We start from the raw sequence: 26225 nt of genomic DNA, 5'->3' as shown, positions 1-26225 counted from the left end.
GAGCTCAAATGAAATAAAAATTGGACTATCCAATAAGGCAAAATTTATTTGTGAAGATATGTTATTTAGTATTTTAACTTAACAACATTCCTGGTGTACTGTTATGGTAATGAGGATGACCTGCTGAATGGCGATGCTGGCGGAGTGGAAGGTGAGGACCAGGGGAACTCTGTCTTGCTCTGCTTATTTATGTGTGAGGTAGAAACTAACTTAAAGTTTGTTTTTAAGTTTACAAAAAAATATTGGAAGAACACTTGGTGAGAATGGCAGTGGAGATCACTATGTTGGACATCCTGATATAGGAATGATGCCATATAAATGCAACTCTTTTTAGTCTAGACACAATAGAAGATCATGTAAACAGCATGAGATAGAGTTGAACCATTATTTCACTGTTTTCTTTTTATTTGTTTTGCAACAACAGCAATTTCTTCCAACCACTACTTATGAATTTTAAGTGACCACCTGTCTCTCCCTTGCCTTCTCCCATTAAAAATACCAGGAAGATCAAGTGCTCCTGCAGTATTCTCCTTTCTGTGGCTGACTACTTTTGTAAACTTACTCATGAGGATTTGTGTGTTAAATGTTACAGAGAGACATACAGTATAACTAATGCAGCAGTGGTAACTCATAACATCAGAGAAGACAAAATGAGTGTGATAAATGGAACAGCATTTCTGTTTCCAACAAAATTTCATTCTGTGTTTGTCCTTGGTAAAATTATTGTGGATGCATGGCAGTTTCATTCCTCCCTAACAAAACAGAAGCTTCACTGAACACCTGTCTCAAAGTACAAGAAATCTTAAAGTATGCTACCCCAGTACAAGGCACTATTAACATTTAAAAAGTTATTGCATTAAAAATTTAGCTGGAGGTACACCTGGTTCTATTTTCTTTACAAGCAAAGCAGTAATTCCTACTTTGTTACATGTATTATCAAAATTTGTATAATATTAATTGGAAAATGTCTTAACAAATGGAATGAGTGAAGAGCTTTTCTAATACATTTAGTGGCAAACGTTCATAGGTTTGAAACACAAATCTTTGATATAAAGGTGGATACAGACATTCTGCTGCTCGTCTCAGCAAACCTATTTTCATGCTTCCTTTTGCATTTATCTTCCAATTTGTTCACAAAATCAAAATCACTTCAGGAGACTCAGATCAAATTTTATGTTTGGAACTCTTTAGTGTGGCTATCAATAAACACATCTTTAAGAATACACTAGTTTTTCCCATTTATTTCACATTCTCAGAGAAAATATTGGGAAGTCTTATGAATATTCATTTCTCACAAAATTGGATTAAACTTGCCATTTAGATGAAGCTTTAGAATGTTTAAATGAAAGCACTTTGGGTTTTCTTGAAAAAGTAATCAGGTCAGCCAGAAAGCCTGATACAGCATAATTCAGCTGAGACCAGCAAATGGACACTTGCTCGATATCTCTGGATGCACATGCCAACAGATTCAAGTGTTTGGAAGATTGACAGTTGTGAATTTAAGAGGATGAAACAGTAAAAGAAATTTTCAATCTTTCCTGCATACAGATATAAAAGCAAAATGTATGGTTACATTGTTATTTTTATCTTCCTTTTCCAAATGAAAACATATTCAGAAGAAGTTTTCCCATGAGATTCAATCTATCTGGAAAAGCCTCTCTGAACTGGAAATAAAAACAAAGTATAGATGAACTTGATCCAGCTCAAAACACAAAACATGGTTTACATTTTTAAACTGGGAACCACTTAAGTGTCATTGCGTATTGTCCTCCAAGATCACATTTAAACATTTAGTTAACATATTATGCAAGTAGTCAAGGAAGCATTACCAATCTTGCAAACATTTACAGTAAGGATGAACACAAAGTTACGCATTTGCAATTAACAAAGAAATTTGAGTTCCCCTTTGACTGGGAATTCAGAATTCCCAAGAATGTCTTCAAATACTATTTGCAGATGAGGTTCTTTACATTGTAAGTTTACATAAAACAAAGATTCTTGGTCTCATTAGGTTGCATTCATGTAACTTAACACAAAATTGCTGGAGTATGTTCAAACCTAGAACTACATTTCAGTTTCAAGCACTTACTTCGGATGGTTGGAAAAGAGGTTGCCCTTCATGACTATTCTCATGTTCATCTAGGTCTCTACCACAACTCCTTTTACTCTGTTCTACATTACTCAGTATACCTTTGTAACAAAAACTATCAATCTCACTCTCAAGGGTTTCAATTGCTTCTATATCCACTGTATTTCAGAAGTTTGAATTTCAAATTTTCATTATCCCTGGTATGAAAAAATTCTTCATGAATTCACTTTAGATGGCCAATCTATAATTTAAGATTAGATCCAGTTGTCCCAGATACCCTCAGCAGAGAAAATAATGTTATTCTCTCGACTTTATATGAGTCTATTTTGGTGATTCTACACTGCACCCTCTCTAGATCAAAACACTTCTGGATCCTAAAACTGAATGCAGTTCTCTGGATATATTCTGTCAAATACTCTGTGCAACTGAAGTACAAGGTTTATTTTCTGCATTGCAACGTAAGATAAAGGCTTACTGATTACTTTTTGTACCTGTGTATGAGATTTTACTGATTTTTATGAAGTCATAGAACTATACAGCACAGAAACAGGTCTTACTTCATTGTCCACTGTCCATCAATTTTAGTGTCATCCACAAACTTACTAATCATGCCATCTATGTTCTTATCCAAATCATTAATATATATGACAAACAGCAGGGGATCCAGCAGCAATCCATGTGGCCCATTACCATACACAGGCCACCAGTCTGAAAAACAACCCTCTACTACCCTCTGACTCCTTCCATCAAGCCAATTTTGTATCCAATTGGCTAGCTCACCTTGGAACCCATGTGATCTCACCTTCAGGACCAGTCCACCATGCGGGACCTTGTCAAAAGCCTTGCTAAAGTCCATGTCTATTGCCCTGCTTTTGTCAATTCTCAAATTTGTGACACACAATTTCTCAAGCACAAAGCCATGCTGATTATTCCCTATCAGTTCTTGCCTTTCCGATACAGATAGATCCTGTCTCTCAGAATCCTTTCCAGTAACTTACCCACTGACGTTAGGCTCACTGGCCTGTAGTTCCCTGGTTTGTCCTTGCAGCCCTACCTAACTAAAGGCACTACATTAGCCACCTTCCAGTCTTCTGATAACTCACCCATGGCTAAGTAAGATACAAACATTTCTGCTAGGGCCCTAGCAGTTTCTTCCCCTGCTTCCCATAATTTCGCAGGATACATTTGAGGATTTATTCATCTTTATGCGCCTCAAGACTGCCAACACCTCCTCTTTTGTAATGTTGATGTATTTCAGGAATTCATTGTTCTCTTCCCTGAATTCCTTAGCTTCCAGGAGCTTCTCCACAGTAAATATAGAAGAGAAGTAATCTTTTAAGAGCTTGCCCATCTCCTGTGGCTCCACACACATATGACCACACTGATCCTTAAGGTGACCTTTTAGGATTCTCCTTTACCTTATCTGCCAAGGATATGTCATGTCCCCTTTTTGCCTTCCTAATTTCCTTCTTAAGTGTACTCCTACATCCCTTATACTCTTTCAAGAGATTTGCTTGATCCCAGATGCTTCCTTCTTTTTCCTGACCAGAACCTCAGTATCACTCATCAGCAAGGGTTCCCTAACCTTACCAGCCTTGTCCTTCACTCTTACAGGAACATGTTGACCCTGAACTCTTCCCATCTCACTTTTAAAAGCTCCCCACCTATTAGATGTCGCTATACCTTCTGGCAGTCTCGCCCATTCAACCTTTGTAAGTTCCTGTCTAATGCCTTCTGAACTAACCTTGCCCCAATTTAGGGTCTTTAACTTGTGGACCAGTTCTCCCTCTTTCCATAACTATTTTAAAACTAATAGATTTCTGGTCACTGGTCCCAGAATGCTCCCCCACTCATGCTTCAGTAACTTGCCCAGCCATATTTCCCAAGACGAAGTCAAGTGTTGCCCCTTCTCCGGTAGGGTCATCCTTATATTGCTTGAAAAAACTTTCCTGGACACACTTAACAAATTCAGCCACATCTAACCCCTTAGCACGGTGGTAGTCCCAGTCGATATCAAGTTAAAATTGCCTACTATAACAACCTTATTATTCTTACAGCTATCTGCTATCTCCCTACATATTTACCCTCTAATTCCTGCTGACTGTTGGGGGGGGTGTATGGTACAATTGCATCAAAGTGATCACCCCCTTCTTATTCCTAAGTTCTACCCCTATACCTTCACAGGGTGTCCCCCAGGAATATCCTCTCTAGGTACTGCCGTAATATTTATCCTAATCAAAAACACAATTCCCCATCCTCTCTTACCTCTACCTCTATCATACCTGTAGCATCTGTGCCCCAGAACATTGAACTGTCAGTTTTTCCCATCCCTCAACCATGTTTATACAATAGTTATAATATCACAATCCCCTGTGCTGATCCATGCCCTGACCTCATCTGCCTTATCTGTCAGGCTTCTTTTGCCAAGGGTAGTGGAGGAAGCAGGTACGATAGTGGTGTTTAAGAGACTGTTAGACAGACACATGAATATGCAGGGAATGGAAGGATATGTATCATGTATAGGCAGAAGAGATTTAGTTTAATTCGGCATTGTGTTCTGTGCGGATATTATGTGTGCATTACTGTTCCATGTTCAGTGTCTATCTACCATAATATTTTTTCCCATTCACTGAATGCCTTTATGTCATTTCGTAACTTTCTGCTCCCATCCACAGAACTCACTGCACCTTCCAACTGATCTACAGCCTGATGCTGCTGCAGACTGCAAACAATAACGACAATATTCTTTGAAACTTTATGTGTGTGCATTATTTTCAATTTTGTTTTCTGTAGAGTAATCAAGAGATGAATGACTTATAAATATGGAGGCAATTTATTGAATTCTAATTTACAGCAAGGCATGGGCTGGCTTAGTGTCTCAACTTTGTCACTATAATTCAGAGACCAAACTATTCATGAACAATGTAAAAGGACATTCACTTCATTTACAAAATAGTGATAAACCACTCAGTTCCACAGCTTTGCATTTCAATGCAAAGGTGTCAAATACATTTATATAAAAATACTTCTCATGTACATCAGCAGTGAAAATGTTCATTTCTTTAAAAGGTTGTGAATTATTGGATGCAGATTGCACCTAGATATGGTTCCTTAAAGTAATGAGTTTGCCTGTCAATTGTAGCAACCAGTTCAGTGTAACGTGATTTCTTACAGAAGTATCACCATGGCCATCAATAGTTAGTAATTGGATCATACATTGATGCATGATACCCATCTAATGACAACCACACATCATCAGCCAATGTGTTCCCAGACTGATGAGTTTGTCCTTGGGCAGCTAGCAGACTTGTTGCTACTTAAAAATACTGCTGCAGAAAAACAAAAGTAAGTCTCAATAGCTCCTTCAAAGTAATTAATCCCTGGATAACAACCAGGCTAATCACACAAATGTAGAATTGCCTCTCTCTAGAATAGTTTTGACTGCTGATTCCATGAAAATTCAATTTTTCACTGTTGCTTCTGTTGTAATGAGATCAAAGTCAACATTGTGAAAGGTAATACATTTTCAAGTTCAAATTCAGGGTATTTAAATGCAAGCTTTAAAGTTAAAAGTTTACAAATTTATGATGAGATCTGCACATTTTTGATGGTTCCTGTGAATTTTACAAAATTATTGTCTTTGGTGGGTGGCTTAAAAATTGTTCAGCTCAAACAAATTATTGGCTTGGAATTTCCTGCAAAATTCCAGCAGTGCAGTTTACAATTGACAGAAAGCTTGGGATGCCCACATAAGTATGTCTGAATGTGAAGTCTCAAACTTGACCTGTATTACCATTGTTCATCCAGCTGTATTACAATATTGAGTTCTTTGTGGAGTCCAGTGGTAGAACAATAACTTCCTGGAATTTTCCAACTGAAAAATTGTCCTATTGAACCAATGCCACATAAAAGCATGCCCTCTGTTCGGAAATTGCTAGCATTTTAATGGAGAGGAAAAACTGCGAGAGAGGTAAGTTTTAGTATTATATACTTTTTGATTTGAGTTAATACAAGTATATTTAATTATCTTTCTACTCTGAAGAGATTTATGGTTTTAAGTGTTTATGTTTAGATGTTTCAGCTTTTAAAATTTTTAACATTATTTTTAAACAATGTTTTTAAATTATTTTGACTGTTGGAGACATTCAAAATATAGGGCAGACATGGTAGTGTAGCGGTTAGCGTAACGCTATTACATTGACAGCAACCCGGGTTCAATTCCGGCCACTGTCTATAAGGAGTTTGTACGTTCTCCCCGTGTCTGTGTGGGTTTCCTCTGGGTGCTCCAGTTTCCTCCCACATTCCAAAGATGTATGGGTTAGGAAGTTGTGGGCATGCTACGTTGGAGCCGGAAGCGTGGCGACACTTGCGGGCTGCCCCCAGAACACTCTACGCAAGAGATGCATCTCACTGTGTGTTTCGATGTACATGTGACTAATAAAGATATCTTATCTTATCTTAATCAGCTGATAGTTTTGAGAGCCAGTTAATCATGGCTTAGCCAACTATCAAAGCATTTCTGTGGGATGGGCTTGTTCAAGTCCCACCAGTTAAGACAACGAGGTTCTGCTCTGCACTGGAGATAGACTGCTGATGCCAGAAAATTTCAGGTCACCATGTTCCGAAAATTCTTCTTTTAGTCAAATATTATGTCCTCCTGTGATTATTTTTTAAGTACTTATTAGAATAACACAAGTAATAAATTCTAAAACTAAACTATTTTCACTGAAGCAGTCTACTATTTCCTTGAAGGAAGCTGGGATAAAAACATAGGCCCAATGTGTGGTGGCATGGGGGAGATGGGAGCATGGTTGCAGGGGTTGGGCGTGGACAGGCAAGAACAAGGATATGAGGTGGTCCGTCTGAATTTTAGGTCAGGGCCTCTGTCAATTTTTGATTCAGTTTTCCATCCAATACCAGCCAGGTTGACAGGCTGATTTGTTGCCAAGTGCGAAAGCCAGCAGTAGAAGGTCACAGTCAAAGGCAACACATGAACCTTCCCACAGGAACAATGTGATTAGATTGAGGGTTTGGTATGTGGTGTTGGACTGGCAAGTTAGAGGGGCTAAGGAGAGATCCTGATGCAGGATGACATGGGCCGATTAAGGATCACAGAAAATTCATGACACAGAAGGAGGCCATTCAGCCCATCATGCCTGTACTGGTTCAGAAAGAGCAACCCAGCTAACCTCACCTTTCTGCAAAAGATTTATAGCCCATTAAGGCATGTCAGAGATATTTTTAACTATTAGGAGAGTTTCTATCTCTCCCATCCTTTCAGGCACCGAGTTCCAGATCCCCATCATTCTTTGGGATAAAAGCTTTCTCTCATCTCCCCTCTTCCTCATCTGCTGATTATTCTAAGTATTTGCCCACTGGGTGTTGGATCCTCTATTTAGGAATATGGTTTCTTTCTATTTACTATATCTGGGGCCTTCAATTTTATACACTTCTGTTAAGTCCCCACTCAGCTTCATCTGTCCCAAAGAAAACAGTCTGATATTATCCATTCTTTCTTCGATTACAATATCTTTGTAAATCTCATTTGTACACTCTGTTAGTGCTATCAGATCCTTTCTGTAATGTAGTAACCAGAACTGTAAGCAGTTCTTAAATTTTGGCTTAACTAGTGTTGTGTACAGCTCTAGCATAAATTCCCTACCCTTACAATTCTATGCCTATGCTGATAAAGGAAAGTATCCAGAATACTTTTTCAATCACCCTCCTACCTTCAAGCAACTGCGAATTTACATTCCAAAGTCTCCCTGATCCACCGTACCACTCAATATCCTCTTACATACTGCATGTATTCCCTTCTTTGTTGCAGCTCTTGAAATGCAGAAAGTTTGCAATGAAGTGGGGGAGCTCTAACCTGTCAGATCCAGCAGATCTCACCTCTCTTTAGCTGCCAGTTTCTTCAGTCTTGATAAACCAGGGTAGGATTTGCAAAACTTAAATGACTATGAAATATCCCAGTGAAACCTCATTTGAGTAATATTCCTTGAAAGCTCCTAAACACAGCCTGGTTAAGCTGGAAATTGGAGCAATGTGCTTGGGGGCATCGAGGAAAAGTGGGTTTTGTAACTTAACCCTCTGTTAGTCCTCACCCACGTGGAACTAATTCCTCATCAAAAGCTTGATTGGTAATAAACCCAAACACAGACCATACTTATTTTCAGATGTACACAACATGGTGTTTCCAATGTACCCTGTGATGATTCAATTTTTTTTAAGATTAACAACAGAGGAGCTATATTACATTAGCTGTTCTTTCATTCTCCAACTATTAACTACAGCGCAATGATTCAAATATACACTGTAACTCAGTTATGCTAATATGGGATTTTATGCTCATCTTTTCAGGTGCTGGAGCAGTCAACTGCCTCTTTAATGGCCTCCCTAGTCTAAATGGGGACTGCTATATATCTGAAGCCCATTACGTTCAGTATAGTGAGTTATGCATTGAAGAATACGTGAATTCCGCCTGCTGTGGGGGTGATGGTGGGCCCAGAATAAGGAACTAACCTAGGCCTTGAAGAAGATTTAAAAAGAGGCAATACTGTCACCTTTGCTGAGAAGATAGAAGTGGCAGCAGGGGACTGGTGTGTATCCTTTGTTGTGGCTTGGGTGCCTGAATGCACTTTTCAAAAGAGTTGGCTTCACAAAGATCCTGTATTCCTGAGACCATCATCTTATGGAATCTCACTTGAAGCCTGACACGAGATTTATATTGCCAATTTAGGGGTGATGTGAAGCTCAGATTGCTTTGAAGTTCTTCTAAACTGGTACTTGTAAATGGACCCTCAGAGAATTTAGTGAATGATGCAGCACAGTCTCTTTCTCCTTATAGTATGCCTGAAGAGCAACAGGTCCAAAAGCAGTTAAGGATGTATTTTCATCATGCTTCTAAAGATCGACCAAAGAACTTAAAATATATTAGGCTCCCACCTCATTGCAAACCTAGTCTTTTAAATTTTCACTTTTTGAGTCTATTCACAATTGTCCATTGTCAACAAAGTAATCTCATCTAATTAGGAAGTCAGAATACTTCTGAAGCAAGTGTATTATAATTTGGTTCGATTAATATTTGTCAATCTTAGCTTAGTTTCACTGGAAGGCAGTCCTAAAAACTAACATTTATTACTATTCCATACATTCCCCTAAAATAAAATTTCTAATGCTGATATCTGCAGGATCTTGCTGATCAGTTCAGTAAATACACATGCCTGTTTGATCAGTTGTAAGTGGGAAGATGGTCCTCAATCTGTGGGACTCCAGTGTGAAACTCTGGGTAAACTCCATGCACACTTATAAAATAAATATCAGACATACTTCTTAATCAATTTTCTCATGTTTGCATTAAATGGTGAAGATGGAGGTTTACCTAATAGCTTGTTGTTATCCTTATACTTTGCATTTCCATGTTGAGTGCTACAAAATATTCATCATATTATCTATGTATACTGGTATAACCGGGACCTTCACTTATTTGTGAGGAATCCTGGACAAACACGTACAATTTTAATTTCCTTCCCTTTTGTTTTGGTCACCCTGTGTTATTCTTAGCTATGCCACTCCTTGGCAGTTACCAGTGCCTACTTTAGGAATTGTGATTTAGCAAAGCCCTTCAGCAACTCTAACTTTTTCTCAATATAAAAGAACAGCAGGTCCTAACTCTAAGCTTCCTCACAACCTTGCAGCTAAAATCGGGAATTTTGCAAATGGAGCATCGTGCACATTACTTAGAGTCCCAAAGACCTGAAGATGTATTTTTTATTTAATGCACCCATACTAGTCTTACAATGACTCAGTAGTTCATTGCATTATGTACTTGGAACCAAGCCACATAGATCATAAGTCACAACTAATTTCTGTTGGTAAGTCAACAACTGAGTTAAATGTTTCTAATTTCTGGAATCTGGTCTTTCTCTGAAAAAAATAATGAGTCACCAGAAAAATCTGTGAAATTTCAGGGCCAGAGTGTTTTCTGTAAAATGTGTTTTTCTGCTCTACTGTTCAATTGTCAACACTAGAAATTACTTAGTTATTAAATGGAAATGTAGTCAGTACATTGATCATAAATATGTTTTCTAAAACTGTTTAACCAAAAAGATGCTACATTTAAAGGGTGGCTGTTTCTATTCAGCAGCATTGTCTCAGAAGTGACATAGAAATTCGTACACAGCAGCAAGTTTAATCTTGAATATAATTAGGTGAAAAAAAATTATCAGTAGACCTACTTCAAAATAACCCATTGCTAATATATTTCAAATAACTGTGGACCTGAGGGTGAATAATATTTGCAATATCAGTGTGGATATTAATGTCTCAAGGAGGGATTTTGTTCATTTCAGAAACAATAAGCTATTTAGGCAGTACTTATGGTATCCTTCCACAAAGGTGATTTTTCCATGTTATGTCTGTCTAAATCCACTGAAGGGACTCTGGCTTAATTTAGCAGAGCACACAATGAATTCCATCTACCCTGATGCACGTGGCAGTATCACATATTTTGTTATTAAAAACCAAAGTACTTAAATGGGCTGAAGTTTATTGGGTTCCATTCCTGGCATGGCAAGTCTCAGCAAGAAAAGAGTTCTGGTCACCACACTATAGGAAAGATGTGATAGTGCTGGAGAGAGTGCAGAGGAGATTCACCAGGATGTTATCTGGAATGGAGGACTTTAGTTGTGGGGATAGATTAGAAAGGCTGGGCTTGCTTTCCCTGGAGCAAAGGAGGCTGAGGGGTGACCTGATAGAAGTTTATATGACTATGAGAGGCACAGATATGGTGCAGTCAAACTCTTTTTCCCATGATAGTGATATCAAAAACAAGGAGGCATAGATTTAAAGTGATAGATAGGAGACTTAAATGGGCTCTGAGGGGTAAGCTTTGGACAGAGTGAGTGGCTGATATCTGTGTGCTGCCAGAGGAGGTGGTGGAATCAGATACCATTACTATATTTAGGAGGCATTTTGCAGACACATAAATAGGCAAGGCATAAAAGGATACAGTCCTAATGCAGGCAAATGGGATTAGTGTAGATGGACAAAAAGGTCAGCATGGACATGGAGTGCCGAAAGGCCCATTTCTGTGCTGTATGACATGATGTCTCCATTGGAAGCAGTTGTCTGTAGTTGTTGCTTCCAGTCTCCAGGCTGTTTCTCAGTCCTGAAGATCTCAAGTGTTGATCAACATTTGTTTCTCCATAGATTATGTCTAGTTGGCTGGGTGCTTTCAACTTTTTCTGGTTTTATTAGAATACTTCCAGCAAATTAGCTTTCAACCATATGCCTGCTCCTGATTCTCAAATCCATGCTCAGGGAACCGAAGTTCAACAGCTCAAAGCGGTCTGACAAAATTTACAATTTGCTGAGAGTTAAGGTTGTTGGATTCTCACAGCACTCTAATCATACCTTCCCTCCCTATCACAAAAACAACATAAGTATATATGAGCTTCAAGTCTAGAGAAATCAATCTGACAAATGCTGGTGGGAATTGTGTATAAAACTAAATGTTCATATTTTCTCAGGGTAATGAAGAGGAGTACCATGGGATCTAAAGGATCCCTTTATCAATTAGTGAAGCTTTAAGTCACAAAACTGGCTATTTCAGACTTCTTCTACCATATGTAGCAACTGGGAAACATTTAAAAAGCAGCACTGTGGACTGACCTCGTAATGCAGGTTAGGGAGTACATCTACCTCACCTCTGGGATATTGCTTCTATTATTCAAATGAAATTAAAGGATTTGGTTCTGGTCAATAATCAGCTATTGACTCACTGACTAAGATATTGCCCCAGAAAATGTTGGAGTGGGTTAAAGCATGGTATGCTAGGTGAGGTAAACTTTTTCCCACACCATTCAGTTACCAAAAATGAAAGCTGAATATATTATAATGAGGGCAAAAGGTCATCAAGCTCACCAAGGATTGCACGCTCATATCTTTAACCAATGAAATGAATAGGCAGGGAAATAAAGAGAAAGGAAGAGTAAAAAAAGAGTGGGTGAATTTAATGTCAAATCCTTTACAGAAAGGGAAATAAAGAGAGGGAAACATTAATTGAAAGAGGAAGAGAGAAAGAGAAAACCAAGACAAAATGCAAATTTAGAACTTCATGTTTTAAAATAAAGAACTTACTATGTAAAGAAAAGTGAAGAACAAGAAAAAAAATGTAAACTTAAAATTTGACATTCTAACATTTCTCCTAATCTCTTTCTGGGCTTTGGAAGCTGACTGGCAGTTATTATCAATTAACATTGTTATTAAATGGATTCTCACACTATTAATTACTAGACAACTTTCACTGGTGAGATTAATGGCTACTTAGAACAATTTAATGTAATGCACATTAAGGATAGGGGTGAGAGATGTTTCTGTGAAGCTAATGACATTTAGTTCATCAGTCAAGTGCCACTGAGTCACTGTCAATTGTTAGTGACTCAATGGATTTGCTCTCTCCAAGACAACCTATTCACCAGCTAAATCTAACAGCAAAATAATGCAAATTTCCCAATACGTGATGATTCGTAATTCATGGAGCATCCCTTCTTCTCCCAGGTTGTTGCCACTCACTTGCCAATCTTATTTCAGCAAATTCTCAGTAGAATCTTGCAGACATGTGTATCCTCTTCCTGACTTCTTCTCAACAAAATGCAGCATTAATGTTGCTGAATTATTCCTGTTGCAGCATTAAATCCTGAAAGAAATCCTTCAATGGAGCTTTGGCAAACTCCAAATGATACCTTCTCCTTATCAAGCTATTTCATCTTACAGTCAAAAGTCATGGTGTGATTCAGAGCATTGTCTACAGGACAAGGTGATCCAATATTTCATGGAACATTAGACTTCTTTTCAGGGAAAGTAGGGGACATGTTTGCCGTGATTAGTCAGTTTGGTGAACAGTGGATAAATATTGATTTGAGTTCCTTTCGGGGATCAATGAGAACACCATATCAGTAACCAGATTGGAATTATGAGAGGAGACATTATATCTTAACTATGGTGATTAGATGAACCTAATGCCTAATGCAGGCATGGTAGTGTAGCAGTTAGCATAATGCTATTACAGCACCAGTGACCCGGGTTCAATTCCAGCTGCTGTTCGAGGAGTTTGTACGTTCTCTCCATGACTGTGTGGGTTTCCTCTGGGTGCTCCAGTTTCCTCCCACATTCCAAAGGCGTACGGATTAGGAAGTTGTGGGAATGCTATGTTGGCGCCAGAAGCATGGTGACACTTGCGGGCCCCAGAACAGTCTACGCAAAAGATGCATTTCACTGTGTGTTTCAATGTACGTGATGAATAAAGAAATCTTATCTTAATGCATTTCCTCTACTTTTATACATTTTTATTCACAGTTCATTCAAGGATCTTTGAAGGATACTCCCAACAGCTGATATCTTATGTTTAATTTTTATAAATGAAAATTGTATTCTTTACTTATTTACTTTTATTTTCTATGAAGGCAAAAAAATCTTCTTCATTCAAATATCTAATTGTTTACAATAAGATCATTCAAAACTCCTCTGGTATCTCACTGCTGTTGCACCTAAGTTAAAGCAACTTGTAGTTATATAGTGGTTCTAATGTAGTAAAACATTCCAAGATACTCCACAAAGTGTCATCAATCAACGTTTGCCAGTGATTAACTTAAGAATACAATAGGGCAAATGGCCAGAGGTAAAAGTTAATGGAAGAAGAAAAGAGAGATGGAGAGATTTAGGGAGTTAAATCCAGGGATTAAGGCCTGGACAGTTGAAAGCATAGCCACCATTGTTGGAGCACTTGAAATAAAGGGTACACTTAAGGCAAGAAATGAAATATGCAGATATCTCAAAGGATTAGAATGCAGCAATCATAGAATTACCACTTTGTTAAATTCATGCCAAAATTTACCACTGTGGAATCTACTCACTCCCCTTGCCCTGCTCTTTCCTCATCATCATGCAAACTATTTTCCTTCATGCCTATCCAATTACCGATTCAAAGTCTTCACTGACTCTGTTCCCACTACCCCAACCAGCAATGAGTTCCTCATTGTAACCACTCTCTGCATTAAAAGAAGTTCTTCTACATATCGCTCTGTGTCTTTTATTCATCAATTTAAATCCATGCCCTGGTCTCAATTCACCCTATCCAGGCCTATGCACTCCCTTAAGAATTGTAATATTTCAGTTCTCCTTGTTCTTTCTGTCAAAATGGATCACTACTCGATTCTCCACATTAAATGTTGTCTGTCAATCCTGCCAGCCCATATATGACTATTTGCAGTATCTTACTATCTTCATTCATACCAAGGGATTGATTGTGGACTTCAGGAAGGGGAAATCAGGAGAACACACACCAGTCCTCATTGAGGGGTCAGCAGTGGAAAGGTCAGGTTCCTGGACGTCAACATCTTGGAGGATCTATCCTGGGCCCAACACATTGATGCAATCACGAAAAAGGCATGCCAGCAGCTCTACTTTGTTCGGGGTTTAAGGAGATTCAGTATGTCATCAAAGACTCTTACAATTTTCTACAGATGTTCAGTGGAGAGCATTTTGACTGGTTGCATCACAGCCTGGTATGGAGTCTTCGATGCACAGGATCACAAGAGGCTGCAGAGGATTGTAGACTCTGCCAGCTCTATCATGGGCACAACCCTCCCCACCATTGAGGACATCTTCAAGGAGCGGTGCCTCAAGAAGGCGGCATCCATCACTAAAGACTGTCACCATCTGGGACATGCCCTCTTCTCGTTACTACCATCAGGGAGGAGGTACAGGAGCCCGTTCACCAATTCAGAAACAGCTTTCTCACCTCTGCCATCAGATTTCTGAATGGTCCATGAACCCATGAACACCACCTCATTATTCCTTTTTTTGCACTATTTATTTATTTGAGTAATTTATAGTAATTTTATGTCTTTGCACTGCACTGCTGCCACAAAAGCAACAAATTTCACGTCATATAAGTCAGTGATAATAAATCTGATTCTGATTACTATTCTTCCCACTGTCTACCACATAGTCAATATTGTGAAATATTGCAGTTTTACTCTGCACACCAATAACCAAGCAGTGGTTCTGACACTGATACCTTAAGAACAACACTACTCATCATTTTCCAGTCTTTAAAGGAAACATTTAACAATAGCAACATGCAATTATATAATGTAGTAAAAATATTTGAAGGTACTCCACAAGGGCATCTTCCAACAAAATTTGGCACTGCTCAACTTAGGGCTTGAGCTAAGTATTAAGGAAAGGAGGATGGAGAGGTAGAGGGGTTTAAAGAGATAAATCCAGAGATTAAGGCCTAGGGAGCAGAAGATACGGCCACCATTGGTGGAGTACTTAAAATCAAGAGCAACACACAAAATGTTGGAGGAATTCAGCAGGTTAGCCAGCATCTTGAGTTCCTCCAGCATTTTACGTGTTGCTCCAGATTTCCAGCATCTGCAGTCTCTCTTGTGTTTCTACTTAAAATCAAGGATGCACTCAAATCCAGAATGAGAGATAATGCAAACACCTCAAAGGATTAGAATGCTGTAATCATAGAATAATCAAAGCATAGGGACAGCTCAAAAGCAAAATACTGAATATGCTGGAAATTTGAATTAAGAACACAAAGTGTTGGAAATACTCAGCAAATTAAAAATCCATACAGATGACGACTCCTTCGTTTTCATCAAAAACCTTACGTTACTTCATCAAAAAGTGCAATCAGATTAGTAAATTCACCCCTCATGCTATTAGTTAGCATCCAGTTGAAAAGTTTAACTTCAGTTTGCTTCTTGCTCTTCTCCATTATTGATCTAACTGCTAATACAGATGTTATACAGTGATCATTTATCTCTAAGTGTTCTCCTAATGACAAATGGTCCATTAGGCCCATGGTAGTGTAATAGTTAGCGTAACACTATAACAGCACCAGTGACCCGGGTTCAATTCCGGCCACTGTCTGTGAGGAGTTTGTACGTCCTCCACGTGTCTGCATGGGTTTCCTCCAGGTGCTCCGGTTTCCTCCCACGTTCCAAAGCCATACGGGTTAGGAAGTTGTGGGCATGCTATGTTGGCGCCGGAAGCGTGACGACACTTGCAGGCTGCCCCCAGAACACTCTACGCAAAAGATGCATTTCATTGTGTGTTTCCACGTACATGTGACTAATAAAGAAATCTTATCTTATCTTATCATTCACAGACCCAGAAACTGCAACTCTTCCTTCCAAACTGATCTGAGAACATACAGTCCAAGAAAGTTTTCCACAAAATGGAGGAACATAAGAATTAGAAGTAAGAGTAGGGCACCTGGAGGCTGGTCCAACTTTCATCAAGGTCCTGGTGGATCTACCTCAACACCACTTTCCTGCATAATCCATATATTCCTTGATTCCCTTAATAACCAGAAGTCTCGTAATCTCTGTTTTGAATTAACTCAATGACCGGGCTCCGCAGCCCTACAGGGTCGAGACACCACCCTCTGAGTGAAGAAATTTCTCCTCCTTTCAGTCCAATATGGCCCATCCATTATTCTGAGGATGTGACAATTGGTTTCAGACTCTTCAGTCAGGGGAAACATCCTCCCTGCATCCAGAATGTTGAGCCTTGTAAGAATTTTGTATGTTTCAATGACACCACTTCTCATTCTCCTAAATTTCGGGGGAATATTGGCCTGATGTATTCAATCTCTCCTCCTCTGGCAAGCCTGCCACCCAAGGAAACAGTCTGGTGAATCCTTGTTGTAAATACAATCTGTGCCAACTATATCCCCTTTTACATCGTGGACCAAATTGTACACAATGGTCCAGGAACAGTCTCAACAAGGTCCTACATAACTGTAACAGCACACCTTTACTCCTGCACTTGAATTCTCTTGTAATAAAGGCCAATATATCATTTGACTTGGTAATGCTACCTTTCAGTTGCTTGACTAGAACACTGAGATCCCGTTAGACATCAAAAATTCCCAAACTGCTGTCATTTAAAAAATACTCTGCTTTTCTGTTTTGTGCATTGAAGTGAATGATCCGACATTTTCCCACATTATATTCCATCTCCCATTTTCACTACTCCCAATCCCACCGAGTTTTCTATCATCAGTAAAACTTGGATACGTGACATCTGATTCCCTCAGCCAAATCCTTGGTACAGATTGTGAACGGCAGAGGCCCAAGCATTGATTCCTGCAGAATCTCACTAATCTCATCCTGTGAACGATCTGTTTATTCCTCCTCTTTGCTATCTGCATGTTACCCAATTTCAGTATGGATTGAAAATTGGTTAATAAACAGAAAATGAAGAGCAGGTATGTATCAGAATGATACATCAGATTATTATTTAAATGGAGAAGGTCAGCAAAAAGTGTAAAGGAATTGGGGAATTACACATCAAAGACAACAAGCTAACATAAAGGATTAACAGGTACTCAGGAAGGTAATGGAATACTGGTTTTTATTTACTAATTTTCCTATTCTCACCTTGGATTCTCTAGTACTTCTGGCAAGTTTTTTGCGTCTTCATGGAAGAAGGTGCACAATATTTGTTAAATTTCTCTGCCATTTCCTCATTTTTCTGTATCTGTCTGTAAGGGACCCACGTTTGCCCTCACTAATCTTTTCCCTTTACCTACCTGTAGAATCTCCCTCAATCTGTTTTAATGTTTTGTGTCAGTCTCCTCTCATTTCCTATCTTGCCTTTCTTTATCAATTTCTAGGTTCTCCCCCTTGTTGATTTTTCACACTCCTAATCCTCAGGCCTACTTGTAATTTCTGGCAATTTTATAGCCCCGAAAATCAAAAAAAAACTGCAGATGCTGGAAATCTAAAACAAAACAACAGAAAATTCTGGAAATACTTAGCAGATCAGGCCACATCTGTGGGAGGAGAAACAGAGTTAACGTTTCTGGTTGATCTGGGAAAGAGACAAAAGAAGTTTTGGCAAAAGGTCTTTGACCTGAAATGTTAACTCTGTTTCCCTTCCCTCAGATGCCACCTAACCTGCTGAGCATTTCCAGCATTTTCATTTTATAATCCTCTTCCTTTGATTGAATACTATCTTTAATTTCTCCTGTCAGTCACCAATGGAGAAATTTTCCTGTTAGGTTTTTGTGAGTTAAAGGAATATCTCCTTTATCTAAATTATTTCAAAAATTCCTGTCTTTCTTTGGCCTTTGCTCTAACATAACCCCAGCCAATATTTGGGTAACTGAAGTCCCCCAGTATCACCAATCTACAGTTATTGCACAACTATGTAATTTCCTTGAGTATTTTCCCCCATACAGGTGACCCCAGCCCCTGGTTATGGCTGTTCGGGTAATGGGAAACTCACCCTTAAATAATTCACAAATCACTACCCAAAAATTTGAGATACAAAATAAAGTTCACTCTCACAGAATTTATGTGGAAAAGAAGTAAATAAACATTTTTTTAAACTCGTGTTTCTTGATGCATATGCAGATGACAGGTCTTTCTGTTATGGAAAATCACGATTTGGACTGCCTTCTCGGAATACAACCACCACCAACTACCCCCCCCCCCCCCCGCACCCTCCGCCCCCGCCATAATGAAGGGGTCACCTCATTTCATTCCCACCCTTTGGGATCCCATGGATTGTAGAACTGGATTAGGTTACAGAGACAGAGATGGATGAAACCCTCATAGGATTTGAAAACAAGGATGATAGTTTTAAACTAAAAGTGCTGCTCAACCGTGAGTTAGTATGCAGTGGGAAAGACACAAAGATTAGAGGTATGCGTGCTTGGCCATTTCCACAGTCTGGCAGCTGTATTAGAAGGTCAACAAAGAGCTCTGAAGGAGTGTGGAGGTCAGTACTGTTAAGCCTGGAACATAAGGTGCATGGCAATATCACGCACTTTTTGATTGATGCTGTCACATTTGTGTGTTTATCCAGTTTACGATCAATACTCTATTCTTAACTCCATAAGTGCTTAGAGGGAACTGCCACACCATACACATCAGACTGAGACAAGTTTACTGATTCACTTTAAATGAAGTCATCCTTCAAAGTGAGTTTGCTAACATAAAGACCAACAGACAATGAAAGAAACAAAATAACAAAGCAACACCAAAAAAAACAATCTGTGCATTCAAAAGCATAGAAGAAGCCTGAACCACAAGAGATAAGTTAAATAAAAGGAGGCTGCTAAAAAGAGAGGATTAATCAATGTATTCAGAGAGAACTATAACACAATACAAAGAAAGAAAACTTCACAATAATAATGGCTTTTGGCAGAAATTCTTCTTTGGTTGCCAGTAGGTATACATGTAAAAGTACAGGCTCCTAGTTGTACTGTGTACATGACACCCAATCCATTCACCTCAATGGAACTGAGTGCATAGATGGGGGAATTGAATTACTGTACCCATTTAGTGTTGGTGACTAAAGACTTATTGCTTTGCTTGTAAACTCAGAAATGATCTTCTCCGACAAGTTGCCAGAGTTGAGGAAGACTTACTTCCACTCTAGTTCCGTAGGTTCTGAGGTGGCTGAAGAATCCAATGTGGGATCTTCAGACACTATCACCATGACAGGTGCTGACTGAGCATAGATTAATTTGGCCTGTCGTCTTCATCAACCCAGCCCCTAAGTGGCAGCACCAATAGAAATACAGGAAAGTCAGTGCTGAGGGCAGTCAGGCCCTGCAAAGCAAACCCTACAGTGCCTCATAGTGTGACAACTCCAAATGCACAGGGACCACAACATGTCCCCTTGTGTTAGCCATTGTTGTCCTGGGAAAAAGTCTCTGACTGTCCACTCGATTTATGCCTCTTATCATCTTGTACACCTCTATCAAATCATCTCTCATCCTCCTTCTCTCCAAAGAGAAAAGCCCTAGCTCACTCAACGTATCCTCATAAGACATCCTTTGGAATAGACCAGAGAAGAACAAGTTGTAACCCAAGTAAAAGGAGGATTAGTTATGAATAGCTGAACCAAAACATTACAGAGAAATGACAAAACATCATTAAGCAATATAAAAAAGTAATCACATAACTTAAGCCAATGAAGAATATTACTTTGAGCCAATGAAGGATATTTGGTCAAAAATTTGAACTGGTAAAACACAAATTTAAGTTAAGTTTTAGAAAAGTATTCTTAAATCAGAATTTTAAAAAAATAAACAGGTAAGGTAACAAAGATGTTAAAGAATTAAAACAGATGCTACTCTGAATGTTTGCATACTGGAAAGCTTAGATAATAGTTGTTAAATTATTGCTCACTTTTTTATGAGTCTCATTTTCCTTACTCCTTTCATCTGTGGCAGTGAGTACAATGAGAAGTAGATGGGAAGGGTCAAGTATCAATCACAAAGAGCATTGCACCGGGGAGTAAAATGCAGAGAAGTAGTAACATGACCAGCTGGTTGCAACCTCTTTGAATGGAAACGCTAAAAGGACTGAGAAAGAGAATAAATCGTTAATTGTTTCACCAAATGATTATGACAACTCTGGCAAAATCTAATAATTAGCAGCTGTTGCGCATTGTTGCCAAGTCTAGAAACAACTACTGATGAGTACAGATGTTGGCAGACTTTTTCCAGCCCACTGACAAATTAACAAATGCTTTCACATGAAGAGTAGAAATAAATCATAATTTATTGTTTAAGGAATCTCGATGTTCAGTGGTTCTGTTGTAATATTTTAGAATTGCAAGATATTTGCAACATAGATTCTGGGCATGCTATTTATCACTTTAATAATCTGAAATGCCAACTGTGTTTCTCACTCCACACTCTCTAACTTGTTGAGGATTTCTGGTCTTATCTGTTTTATTTCCGATATCCAATATTAACAGTATTTTGTTTCAATGCTGTAAGAGTTCCACTTTAAGAGAATTGTACCAATAGTCCACGAAATTTGTTAAGGCATTCTGCCAAACATTTCCCAAGTAAGCATTCTCATTCTCATACGGAGTATTTGCATTCTTATTAATTGGGAGACTTTGAATAAAGTCTATGGTCATGTGCTGATTTCACTTCATTAAAAGATCTGACTGCCCTGGATGAAGTATGTGCTTACTTTTTAAGAGAATTGGAAAATGTAAACTGAGGACCAAGTCCTCTCTTTCATCCCCATTTATGATTCCCATGAAACCACAAGGATGCAACACCTCTCCTTTCACTGCTACCCTTCTTACCATCGAGGAAAGACCCAAACAGTCTTTTCCGTGAAGTAGTGATTCACTTGACTCTCTTCCAATGTGGTGTACTGGCATCTGGTGTTCACAATGTGGTCCCCTCTACACTGGAGAAACCAAATCAGGTGATTGTTTTGTGAAGCAGTTGTGTTCAGTCTGCAGGACTGACTTGAGCTTCCTGTTGCCTGGCACTCCAAGCTCTCTATCTGTGGCCTTCTGCACTGTTATAACGAGGCCCAGTACAAATTTGAGGAAGAACATCTTCTATCAGGGCACACTGCAGCTTTCCCAACTCAATATCAAATTCTTGAACTTCAGATGACTCACTTTCTCTGTCTACATCAGAACTGGACACTTCCGCTACAAGTTATCCAACTGTGATTTTGGTTCAGTTTTTCAAATACAGCCTGTTGGTAGACATGTCCTAAGCCTTGCTATTAATGCATAATGCAGACAAAGAAGAATAAGCAACCTCTAACTGCCCCTATTAACCCATTTGACTGGATTACAAGCGTACCTCACTTAACACCATCATAATTATTGCCTTTGTCCTATTTATCCCTCCTACCATCTCTGCAATTTAAAATTACCATTTTTTTTCTCTTTCTCAATTCTGATCAAGGATTTTTGACCTGAAATATTAACTCTGTTTATCTTGCTACCTGACCTGCTGAGTGCTTCTAGCACTTTCTGTTTTTATTATAGATTTCCAGCATCAGCACGTTTTTCATTTTCATAGTTATGTGACTCATCCACTTGTGTATTGTATCAATGGTGATCGCTCAGGATGTTTATGGAGGGAATTTAATAATGTTGATGCCATTGAATGTGGAGTAGGTGGTTACATTCTCTTTTTTGAGCTGATTATCACCCAGCATGTATGTGGTGTGGATGTTAATTGCCATTTATCAGCTCACGCATAAATGTTTTCTAGGTGTTGCTACACAAGGGCATTGGCTGCTTCATCTGCTGAGAAGCTGCAAATGGAATTGTACATTGTGCAGTCCTCAATGAACATCCTCATTTCTGATCTTATAATGAAGCAGCTGAAAGTGATTGGGCCAAGAACATTTCCCTAAAGAACTCCAGGAGAAATATCTTGCAGGAAGACTAACTAGTTCTAGGGTGCAATAATATGGTCAGGATTTTTCTGGTCCCATAGCCTTTGCTGTATTCAGAAGTGAACAAAATTGGGTGAGGTTACACACTGTGGTGTGGACATTTCTGTTGTTTCTGATGGTCCTCAATGTCTCATGGATGGCTTGTTTTGAGTTATTAGATCTGTTCTGAGTCAATCCCATTTAGGACAATTGTGATTGTCCTACGCAACGAGATGGAGGTATCCGTGGTGTAGAGATGGGATTTTGCCCCTATAAGGATTGTGCACTCACCATGAATGATAGAAAAATGGAGGGCTATGTGGGAGGGAAGGGTTAGATAGATCTTAGCGCAGGATACCCTTCTCTAAGGATGTCGGCATAACATTGTGGGTCAAAGGGCCTGTACTGTGCTGTAATGTTCTATGTTCACCACTTTTATGATTGCTGTCATGGACAGATGGATCAGCCATTGGCAGATGGGTGAGGATGAATCACTCAGATTTATCCCTTGTGTTGGTTCACTCACCAGTTGCTGCAAACCCAACCTGGCAACCATGTCTTTCAGGATTCAGCCAGTTTGGTTACTGGTAGACTACCAAGCCACTTCTGGTGATAAATTTTGATGAGTTAACAGAGAAGGGTGATGAAAGGAAACTGGTAGAGATTGTCTGCATGGATTTCCAAATGGAATTTGAAGTCTCACATAAAATGCTGACTAGCATAATTGAGGCATGTGAAATAGAGGGGTTTGTGGCATCAGAAGAAATTGATGTAAAGTCAGAAAGCTGAGCTGGGTAAAATGGTTATTCTTTAGATCGGAGCATGGTAAACATTTAAAAAAATTTATATCAATAAGAATTTGCAGGATAAACTTTCAAAGATGCAGACAACACAAAACTTGCAAGTGTCGTAAATAGCAAAGTAGATAGTAAAAGATTGCAAAACAATACTGGCTCTCAGAGGAGGAGACAAGTGAGAGATAACATTTAGTACAATAAACTTAAGTGGTCCATTTTAGCAACCAAGCAAGGAAAGGCATACTCACTGAATGACACAGTTCGAAAAGGACCTGTGTATATATGTGCATGGATCTTCAGACTGGCAAAATATGTTAAAAGTGATCTTCATTAAGCCCATGGGATCCTAGAATTCATAATTGTCATCACTGAAGGCAAAAGTAGAGGATATTGAACTTTCATAAATCACTGCTTGGGCTACAATTGGAGTACTCTGTTCAATTCTGGTAGCTATGCTTTAGAAGTGATGGGTCTTGATTTAATGGGCAAATGCCCTTCTTCTGTGCTATGATAGTTCCAGGATTCCAGAAAATTAGTGGTAAATTGTGCCTCTGAATTTAATCAATGAGAAGACTCCTTATTTTTGTAAGCCTCAGTTTCCATTTTTCCATTTACTACTTCGTACCCTTCCAAATACTTCCTGTGCCTCAACTGAACACAGAGATGAATAGCGCGAACCAAGCCATGAAGAGCAGCAAAACTTGGCTCAGTTCCTGGTTTCTGTTAACAAAGTGAGTCCTGCCACGGGGAACTGCTATGTCACTTTGACTGGCTACAATGCACCTAGGTTCACAATCAGAAGCTTATGTTCAGGTTTCCACCTAGTGGTGTGACCACTCTGAGAAGCTATGTGGTTGCTTACGCTCTTCAAGGAAGAATAATTTATTGAAAGAGATGGAAAATTATCTTCAGCTGCTTGACTTCAATGGTATGAAATTTTAGAAGCTGAACACTGCTAACAGCTCCATATATATTGCATATTCCGCAGAAGAGGCAGAGGGCAAATTGCTGCTCTTTACTATCAAGATGCAACCAGGAACTAGTCAGTTGGTTGAGATATCAGAGGGGAGTGAAACCAAATAAACAAGTTGTGAATAATGACAGATTAGAAAAGGTACAAAAATCCATTAAATCATGAGTATTACTTTTACTTGTATCATTTTTGTTGAAAATAAGTTACACATTTTAAAACGTAAGTCAAGTATTTTAATAGTATAGTAATCCCAATGATTTTGAATCCAATCGTAATCCTAACTAATTCTAAATAACTGAAGGCTGCATGTACTTTTTTTCCTTGTGACATAGATATGAACAGCCAAAATAACCTGTTCAAAAATCCTGTCAAAGAAGGGCTCAAAACGTTGTTACCAATCATAACAGCCATGGTTCAGTTTATCTGACTGTTGTTCAATCCCACTCCAGAGACTGGAGTGCAAAATCTAGGCTGACAATCCACTGCAGTATTGAGCGAGTGATGTATTGTAGCCATGGTGTACTGTAGGAACGATGTCTCTTGGATGAGACTTTAAACCAAGGCTCCACCTGCTTTTGCACATGTATGTTAAAGGCCCTATTCTGAAGAAAAGCACGGGACTTATCCCTGCTATCCCAGCCAAAAATAATCTTTCAAACAACATGATGAAACCTGATGTGAGACAATGAAACATATCAGCTTGCTCATTGAACATGGCATGAAATGGACATGTATTCTCCACAGCAGCATTCATCAAGGTGAACAATAATCCCAATAGTTTTCAGTATAATTGCCCAACAGGTTAATGTAAACTATTATTTTCTTGAAAGAAATAGTATTTCATAGGAAAAGTAATGTGTCATCATTTGCTGTGTTGTGCTTCCTCACAGAAGTATTCACGAGTCTTGGCCCTTCCCATGAGAGCTGTAAAGCCTGATTTACTTCTTAATTTATTTAATGTTGAAATATCAAGGCTGGATCATTATTTATATTTAATGTTCTTATTGTAGAATGATTTATACAAAATGTTATTTCTTAACTTCCATCTGATGTAAATCAGTACCTAAATCTGGGAAATTGGGCACCAGCCTGACCTATAACAGGGTCCCTAGTGCTACTTTTCAAGAGTTGTCAGGAGTATATAGCGACAGTCTGGTAACAATGCTCTGCTTGTCTCCTTTCTTTTTAGAGAAACAATTAACCTCTGCCATCTCCGCAGAGCGAAGCAGCTTCTAATGGAACGAAGCTGAATTTTCTCCTCCTACCTTGGGTAGAGGAATTTGTTATCTAGTTTGACTTTTATTAATCACAAGAAAGGTTCTTCTCAGTTGAAAAAAATAGAAACTTCTATCTGCATTTTACTTTTCATGTCCTCAATACACCTCAAACCAATATTTTGAGATTAAATCTTACATAGACAAGCGTCATTGCAAATGTGCAGTAAACATGAGCCCAAAGTTAATGAAACAAATATCAGATTATTCTGGTTGTACGCGAAGGATGTGGTAGCAATAGAGAGGCTGCAGAAAAGGATGGTAGTTATATGGAATGAGCTGCCAGAGGAAGTTGTCGAGGTGGATAGGATAGTGAAAAAGAAGCACTTGCCATGCTTACTTTCATAGGCCAAGACACTGAGTATAAGAGTTGGGACGTCATGTTGCACTTGTACAAAACGTTGGCTTGATTGCACTTTGAGTATTGTGTACAGTTCTGGTTGCCACTCTCTTGGAAATGATATGGGAGCAATAGAGACGGTGCAGAAGAGATTCACCAGGAATGTTACCTGGAACGGAGGACTATGGTTATAAGGAGTGATTGGATAACTGGGTTTATTCTGCTTGGAACAAAGGAGGCTGAGGGGTGACCATATAGAGGTTTATAAAATTATGAGGGGCATAGGTAGGATTGATAATCAGAGTCTTTTTTTTTCCCAGGGCAGCGGAGTCACAGGTTTCGGGTAAGAAAGAAGAAATTTAAAGGAGATCTGAGGGGTAGGTTTTTCATACAGAGGGTGAAGGTTAACTGGAATGAGCTGCCAGAGCAGGTAGTAGAAGCAGATACAATTACAACCTTTAAAAGGCATTTGGACAGGTACTTAGACAGGAAAGGCATAGAGGGATGCA

The 26225-nt window shown here is 38.9% G+C and overlaps 1 protein-coding gene across 1 annotated transcript in view; it reads right to left on the bottom strand.

Annotated features, from left to right (window-relative positions):
• cntnap2a (contactin associated protein 2a) overlaps positions 1-26225 on the bottom strand; it is a 1327865-nt gene that overhangs the window by 251362 nt on the left and 1050278 nt on the right.

This window comes from Pristis pectinata, chromosome 5 (assembly GCF_009764475.1).
Source record: "Pristis pectinata isolate sPriPec2 chromosome 5, sPriPec2.1.pri, whole genome shotgun sequence".
NCBI lineage: Eukaryota > Metazoa > Chordata > Chondrichthyes > Rhinopristiformes > Pristidae > Pristis > Pristis pectinata.
The sequence above is the reverse complement of the archived record's forward strand: the minus strand, read 5'-3'. Positions and strand labels throughout refer to the sequence as shown.